The 7,582-nt window shown below is 45.6% G+C and overlaps 1 pseudogene; it reads left to right on the top strand.

Moving 5' to 3' along the window:
• Positions 1 to 438: 438 nt before the first annotated feature.
• Positions 439 to 1,278, top strand: LOC101095146 (annotated as a pseudogene).
• Positions 1,279 to 7,582: the final 6,304 nt, after the last annotated feature.

Genomic DNA, 7,582 nt, shown 5'->3' with positions numbered 1-7,582 from the left:
AGGCAAAATATGTCATATGTGGTACTATTTCCTGCAACATCATATCTGGAAGCAAGAAATTCGTCAGCTCTATTAGAATACTAAGATTCAGTTAGTGTCACCCGATCCCCCATTATCAAGTTCTCCAGCAGCCTTTTACCTTGTGGTTTTAGCACCGTAGATGACGGCTGCCCAGATCCATAACATTAGGGCAAACAACAAACATTTATGAAGCACTCCCATGTGCCAGGTACTCTGCTCAGCACTGGGAACACAGAAATAAATATGTTTCCTGCCCTCGGGGTGCCTGGCTGGCTCAGTTGGTAGAGCATGCAACTCTTGATCTTGGGGTTGTGAGATGAAGCCCCATGTGTGGTGTAGAGTTTACTTAAAAAAATTAAGGCGTCTTCTTCCTGATTGGTCTTCGGTGAGTTCTGTCTCAGAGCTGCTGACAGCAAGATGTCTTGAGGAAATGCCAAAACTGGGCATCCCGCCCCCAACTTCAAAGCCACGGTTGTTATGCCAGATGGCCAGTTCAAAGACATCAGTCCGTCTGACTACAAAGGGAAATACATTTTGTTCTTCTTTTACCCTCTTGACTTCACCTTTGTGTGCCCCAAGGAGACCATTGCTTTCAGTGACAGGGCAGGAGAATGTAAGAAACTTGATTGCCAAGTGATTGGTGCCTCTGTGGATTCTCATTTCTGTCACCTAAAAGGGAGCCATGCACCCAAGAAATAAGGAGGACTGGGACCCACAAACATTCCCTTGGTATCAGACCCCAAGGTAACATCGCTCAGGACTATGGAGTCTTTATTTTATTTTATTTTTTTTTAATGTTTTATTTATTTTTGAGATAGAGAGAGACAGAGCATGAACAGGGGAGGGTCAGAGAGAGAGGGAGACACAGAATCTGAAGCAGGCTCCAGGCTCTGAGCTGTCAGCACAGAGCCCGACGCGGGGCTTGAACTCACAGACTGTGAGATCATGACCTGAGCCGAAGTCAGACGCTTAACCGACTGAGCCACCCAGGCGCCCCAGGACTATGGAGTCTTAAAGGCTAACGAAGGCATCTCGTTTAGGGGCCTCTTTATCACTGACGATGAAGGTATCCTTCGGCAGATCGCCGTGAATGACCTTCCCATCGGCCTTTCTGTGGATGAGACTCTGAGAGTGGTTCAAGCTGCCCAGTTTACTGACAAGCATGAGGAAGTACGCCCAGCTGGCTGAAAGCTTGGCAGTGATAGCATCAAGCCTGATGTCCAGAAAAACAAAAAATATTTCTCTAAGCAGAAGTGAGCACTGGCTCATTTTAGGGCCGGGCTGCAGTGGGGGGCCATGAAAACAGAATCTCTTTTGTATTATTGTCATGCTTAAAACACAAGACTTCAGCCTCAGTGCAGAAGTGGTAGGAGACAGGACAGGCCTTTCCTTCAGGGGTTGAGGGGGCCCGCCTTTCTTCCTCTGGAGAGAATGGCCTGAGCTGTGCTACGAGGGTAGGCCAACTGATCTGTATGGTAGTGGGGCATCCCTTTGGATCTTTTGCCATTTCTATTAAACCTGAACCGAGACGATAATATAATAATAATAATAATAATAATAATAATAATAATAATAATAATTTTTTAAAAAATGTGTCCTGCCCTAAGAAGCTCAGAGGTAATGAGGGATGCAGACAGGTAAACATTATCCATTTATTTATTAAATATTTATTAAATGCTAACTATGTACCAGGCATTGTGCTAAATGCCCATAATTGCAATATGTTGTATCATCAAGAAGATAGCTACCATGTTTTGAAGCTCAGCATACTCTACATGCCTTCTCTCACTGGGCCTCGCACCTCCCTTTGGGTGTCATCACTACATCCATTTCACCGACGTGGAAGCAGAAGCTCAGAGTAGTGACAAGATTTGTCCAGGGTTACACAGTACAAGTGATAGAACTGGAATCTGAACCCAGGACCACTGGCCTCCAAAGCCTCTTAATCTCCATGCTATGCTGCTAGGGTCAGGGCAGGCTTTATTTATAGGTACCATTTTAACTGAGAGGCAAACCTTGCTTAATTGAGCAAGGATTGATCTGTCAAGTTGACCTGAAATTCCGGACCCCAGGGCAGCCGGGAGAAGGTGGTAAGGGCATGGCTGGAGCTGGTGATTGTTCAGCCAGGCTGGGGCTTCAGTGCATCAAGGGGTGGGGTGGGGTAATGATGAGAGCTAAAACCAGAGGGGTGGGCCCTGGTGGGGGTGGGGTGGGGGTCATGTGGTTCTCCAACCTGCCTACAGAGCAGAATGTATTATACCCATTTTCCAGAAGAGGTGACTGAGGCCCAGAGAGATGAACAACCAGGTCATAGCAGAGTAGGCTTGAGGCTGGTGATTGGGCTCCAACACCATTATGACAAAATGGTTCCCAGCATGGAACTGGCATGGATAGGTGCTCACTGCCTGAGCCTGAATCCTGCTCCTCCACCGGCTAGTTATAAGCCTTTGAAGGAGTCAAACTCTCTTTGGTTCTCAATTTTCTCATCTGCACAAATGGGGATAACAGCAGCACCTACCTGGTTGGGTGGTCATGAGAATTGGGTGAAATAACCTAGGTAAATGTGGCAGACAAAGAAGTACTAAATGAACATTAACTATTACAATTTCCACATTTCACGATGCTCAGGGTTTCCCTCAGTGCAGTCTGTGGGCAGCGGGCTCCCTCCAGCCTCTCACGCTCTCCCAGGCCTACTGAAAGCGGGGGAGCTCCATAGCTGGCTGTGTGCCCTCTGTTTGCACCGATGTCTTTTTACCCGGTAACTCAGGAATGACAGATAAGCTGCTGCAGAACTGCTGTCCAGGCGGGCCCCAAAGACCTGTCTCCCACCTTCCAGCAGAAAAGGCCCCTCGCCTCCTCTCAGAGCCAAGGACACTACCCAGAGGGGATGGAGAGAGAAATCCCTTCCTGCTCTTACCTTCCTTTGACAAGGCCACCCTCCAGGCTCTGCCAATGAAATCTTGTCTCTAAAGTGACTCAGCTGGCCTGGAAGGATTCTTCAGTTTCCTTCTGCCTCTAAAAACCATGACTTCGGGGCGCCTGGGTGGCTCAGTCGGTTACGCATCCAACTTCAGCTTCGGCTCAGGTCATGGTCTCCAGGTTTGTGAGTTCAAGCCCTGCATTGGGCTCTCTCTGCTGTCAGCTCGAACCACCGTTTCAGATCCTCTGTCCTCCTCTCTCTCTCTGCCCCTCCCCCCTCGCACTCTCTCTCAAAAATAAACACTAAAAAAAATAAAAATGAAAATAATAAAAACAATGACTTTGAGCTTCTTGAGATAGGAAATTGGGTCATGGGCCATGTTCACGTTTCCTTCTTTTGGAGGCCAGGGGTTCTCAAGTGAGTGACATTTATGGAATGGTGATGTTGCCTTTTGCTTTCAGTTTTTAGATTTAACCTCCGGACAAAGCATGGAAGACTTAATTATAGTCACAGAACAAAATATAAGTATTATGAATAATATATAACTATTAAAAATTGGGTTGGTGTGCCTGGGTGGCTCAGTCAGTTGGGCGTCTGACTTCGGTGCAGGTCATGATCTCACAGTCTGTGGGTCTGAGCCCCATGTCGGGCTCTGTGCTGATAGTTCAGAGCCTGGAGCTGCTGTCTCCCTCTCTCTCTGCCCCTCCCCTGCTTCTTGCACTCTCTCTCTCTCTCAAAAATAAACATTAAATTCTTTTTTCAAAATTGGATAAAAAAATTGGGAGTTGTTTGAGAGGGAAGCTGGGACGGTTGGGAGGACACCAAATCCTCATCTTCCCACAGATATTTCTATGAAGAGGGAAATTTGGGGTGACTGGCGAGTGCACAATTACCTGTTATATTATGTTTTGTAACATATATATATTTCTTCTTCTTTTTTATATATTTATTCTTCTAAAAAAACTCAAATATTATCTCTTTAAAAGATAAAGAAAATATAAGGGGCACCCGACTGGCTCCGTTGATAGAGCATGTGACTCTCGATCTTGGGGTCATAAGTTCATCTGGGGCATCTGGTGGCTCAGTCGGTTATGCATCTGACTTCGGCTCAAGTCATGATCTCACGGTTTGTGCTGACAGCTCAGAGCCTGGAGCCTGCTTCAAATTCTGCTCCCTCTCTCTCTCTGCCCCTTCCCTGCTTGCGTTCTGTCTCTCTCTCTCTCTCTCTCTCTCTCTCTCTCTCAAAAATAAACATTAAAAAAATTTACAAAAAAATTATAAAAGTAAAAATTAAAATAAAATCTGAGGGGTGGGGGCGTGCCTGGGTGGCTCAGGTAAGCAAGTGACTCTTGGTTTCAGCTCAGGTTATGATCTCACAATTCGTGAGTCTGAGCCTCACGTGGGGCTCTACACTGACAGCACAGAGCCTGCTTGGGGTTCTCTGTCTCCCTCTCCCTCTGCCCCTCCCTCCCTCTCTCTCAAAAATAAACATTAAAAAAATAAGCAAAATAAAGACAAAAAAGATTTTTAAAATCAATAAGGAAGGGCAAAAGAAAATGTAAGATATAATGAATAAAAGAAACAGATATAGCAAAAATAAAAAATGATTTGGTCTCTGTCTCCACAAGCTCAAACTTGTTCTGACTTGCCGAGTGTCTAACCCTTTCTAGATATATCTAAAATGGATTGAAGGAGGGCGGTGGGGTGTCAGCATGAAAAGGATGAAGGTCTGATACACACTACGACATGGATGAACCTTGGAAACATGGTGCTCAGACAAAGAAGCCACATAGTTTATGGTTCCATTTTTATGAAATGTCCAGAATAGGCCAACCTATTAGAGAATAGGTTAGGGGTTGCCTAGGGATGGGCAGGACCGGGGAGTTGGAGGGAAAATTGCGAGTGACTGCTAACAGGTACGGGACTTCTTTTAGAGAGGGAAGTATATGTTCTAAACTTAGATTGCGGTGATGACGGCACAACCTTGTGAATACACTAAAAGCCACTGAACTGGATGCTTGAAATGGGTGAATTGTGTGGTTTATGAATTTTATCAGAAGAAAGCTTTCTTTTTTAAGTGGGGAGGAGAATCTTGCTAAGAGCAAGCTTAGCCGAGGGGTGACTTTTGTAGCCCTATACCTCCTACATTTTCTGTTTTACAAATGGAAAAATCCAGAAACCTTTCATCCATGTACATATATAATTGTAACAACAACAACAAAAATGGCCCTCACTTATGTAATACTCATTGTGTTCCAGGTACTAGTACCAGGCACTTTTCATATTATTGACTCATGCACATCTCTGAGGAAGATACTATGCTGTCCCCTCTTGAGGACGCCAAGAGGTGAGGTGATTTTCCAAGACTAGTAAGTGGCAGAGCTGTGGCAAACCCACCACGTGCCTGGTCCTGGGCTGAGCACCAGCAACACAGAAGTCCATCTGAAGGCCATCACCCCTCCACTGTCCATGAAGAATGACCCAACCAACCTTCAGTGCTAGAGACCAATCATCCCTATTTGCCAGGGAGAGTGGATGCTCCTGGAGTATAGGACCCTTGGTGTTAAAACCAGGAAAGTCCAGGGGCATCTGGGTAGCTCAGCTGGTTGAGTGCCTGACTGTTTTTTTTTTTTTTAATTTTTTTTAATGTTTATTTATTTTCGAGACAATGCAAGAGACAGAGTGCAAGCAGCAGAGGGGCAGACAGAGGGAGACACGGAATCCGAAGCGGGCTCCAGGCTCTGAGCTGTCAGCCCAGAGCCCGACACACGGCTCGAACTCACAAACCCGTGAGATCATGACCTGAGCGAAAGTCGGACGCCTAACTGACTGAGTCACACAGGCGCCCCTCTTTTTTTTTTTTAATGTTTATTAACTTTTGAAAGAAAGAGCACTCACATGCAAGCAGGGGAGGGGCAGAGAAAGATCTAAAGAGGGCTCAAATTCACAAACCATGAGATACTGACCTGAGCCAAAGTCGGATACTTAACCAACTGAGCCACCCAGGCACCTAGAGTGCCCAACTCTTGATTTGGGCTCAGGTCATAATCCCAGGGTCGTGGAATTGAGTCCTGCGTCGGGCTCTGTGCTGAGCATGGAACCTGCTTAAGATTCTCTCTCCCTCTGCCCCATGTGTTCTCTCTCTCTCTCTTTCTCTCTCTCTCTCTCAAAAAAAGTAAAACGAGGAAAGCCCAGGGCAAACCAGGCTCAGTTAGTCACCTTACCACAGTCAGTGAGCATGCTGACTGTCCCCTCCTGTCCTTGTGCGTGTTTGCCTGTGTATATGGACACACGTGTGCTTGTCTACTCATGGGCTCATGAAAGAAAGGGATCCATCTTCGTCCTCTCAGGGTCAGCAGTTCTCAGTGACAGTCCATGTTTTATAGGAAGGGAAAGTGAAGCTGAGAAAGACTGTGGCAAGTGGACGGAGCCTCCTGCAGGGGTGGAGACCAGCACAGAGATAAAACCTGGGCAAAGAGCAAGGTCTCCATGGCAGGAAGGAACTCCAGAGTCCAGATGGAAGATGAGAGGCCTGTAATTTTCTGGAGTGACTCTCCCAACTTTTCAGGCTGCATTCATTCCTCACTCACTCATCCATCCATTCATTTGGTAAACACACGTCAGGCACTTAGCATGTGCCAAGAGTTTTGCTGGTGAAGGGGGTGGCTTCCTGCCCTCGAGGAGCTTTCCATTTGGTGGAATAAACAGACAACATAACCAGGTGTTTACAATCCAGGGCAATAAGCAAGAATGACATTAGTAATATTTAACAACTGGCAAACCTAGGCACCACTCAAAATAATAAACACCAGCCCTTAACACCAGAATAGGGACCCCAGGCCCTTTACCCTTTTGATTACTGGGTGGTAGGGAGGTTTGGGGGCCATGGGGGCAGGCAGCAGGTGTGGGGAGTCCTTGAGGGCCTCAGGGAAGCAGTTGATTATGAACTAATATGAAAAAATTTCAACATAGTATCTTAGCAACTAGAATAGCCGTATCAGTGACCCTAGTTGGAGCATGTGACTCTTGATCTTGGGGTCGGGAGTTTGAGCCTCATGGTGGGTGTAGAGATTACAAAAAACAAACAAACAAACAAACTTTAAAAAAAATAATAATACAAATTAAAAAGTAACTTTCTGGGGTGCCTGGCTGGGTCAGTCAGTAGAACATGAAACTCTTGATCTCAGGGTTGTGAGTTAGGTGTAGAGATTACTTAAGGTTACTTAAAAAAAAAAAAACCTTAAAAAAAAAAAAGTAACTCTTCCTCTCTGGTTCCCCAGCTACTCTGTTCCTCTCCCCAAAGGCAAGTACTATTACCATTTTTAATGTATCTTTCAGGAATAAACTACCTAATTCTACCTGTTCTATAAAGTAACCTGTGTTTTACTCAACAGCAGTTCATGAGTACCCTATCACATCAATAAATAGAGATTTCCAATAGCATTTTAATGACTGTATACTTTTCCACTGTTAGATACCTATAATTTATTTTGTTTTAAATATTTATTTTGAGAGAGAGAGCAAGCATGTGCACGTGTGTGAGCAAGGGATGGACAGAGAGAGAGAGAGAGAGAGAGAGAGAGAGAGAGAGAATCCCAAGTAGGCTCTGTGCCATCAGCTCAGATCCCAATGCAGGGCTCA

Source organism: Felis catus, chromosome E2 (assembly GCF_018350175.1).
Source record: "Felis catus isolate Fca126 chromosome E2, F.catus_Fca126_mat1.0, whole genome shotgun sequence".
Lineage (NCBI taxonomy): Eukaryota > Metazoa > Chordata > Mammalia > Carnivora > Felidae > Felis > Felis catus.
The sequence above is the reverse complement of the archived record's forward strand: the minus strand, read 5'-3'. Positions and strand labels throughout refer to the sequence as shown.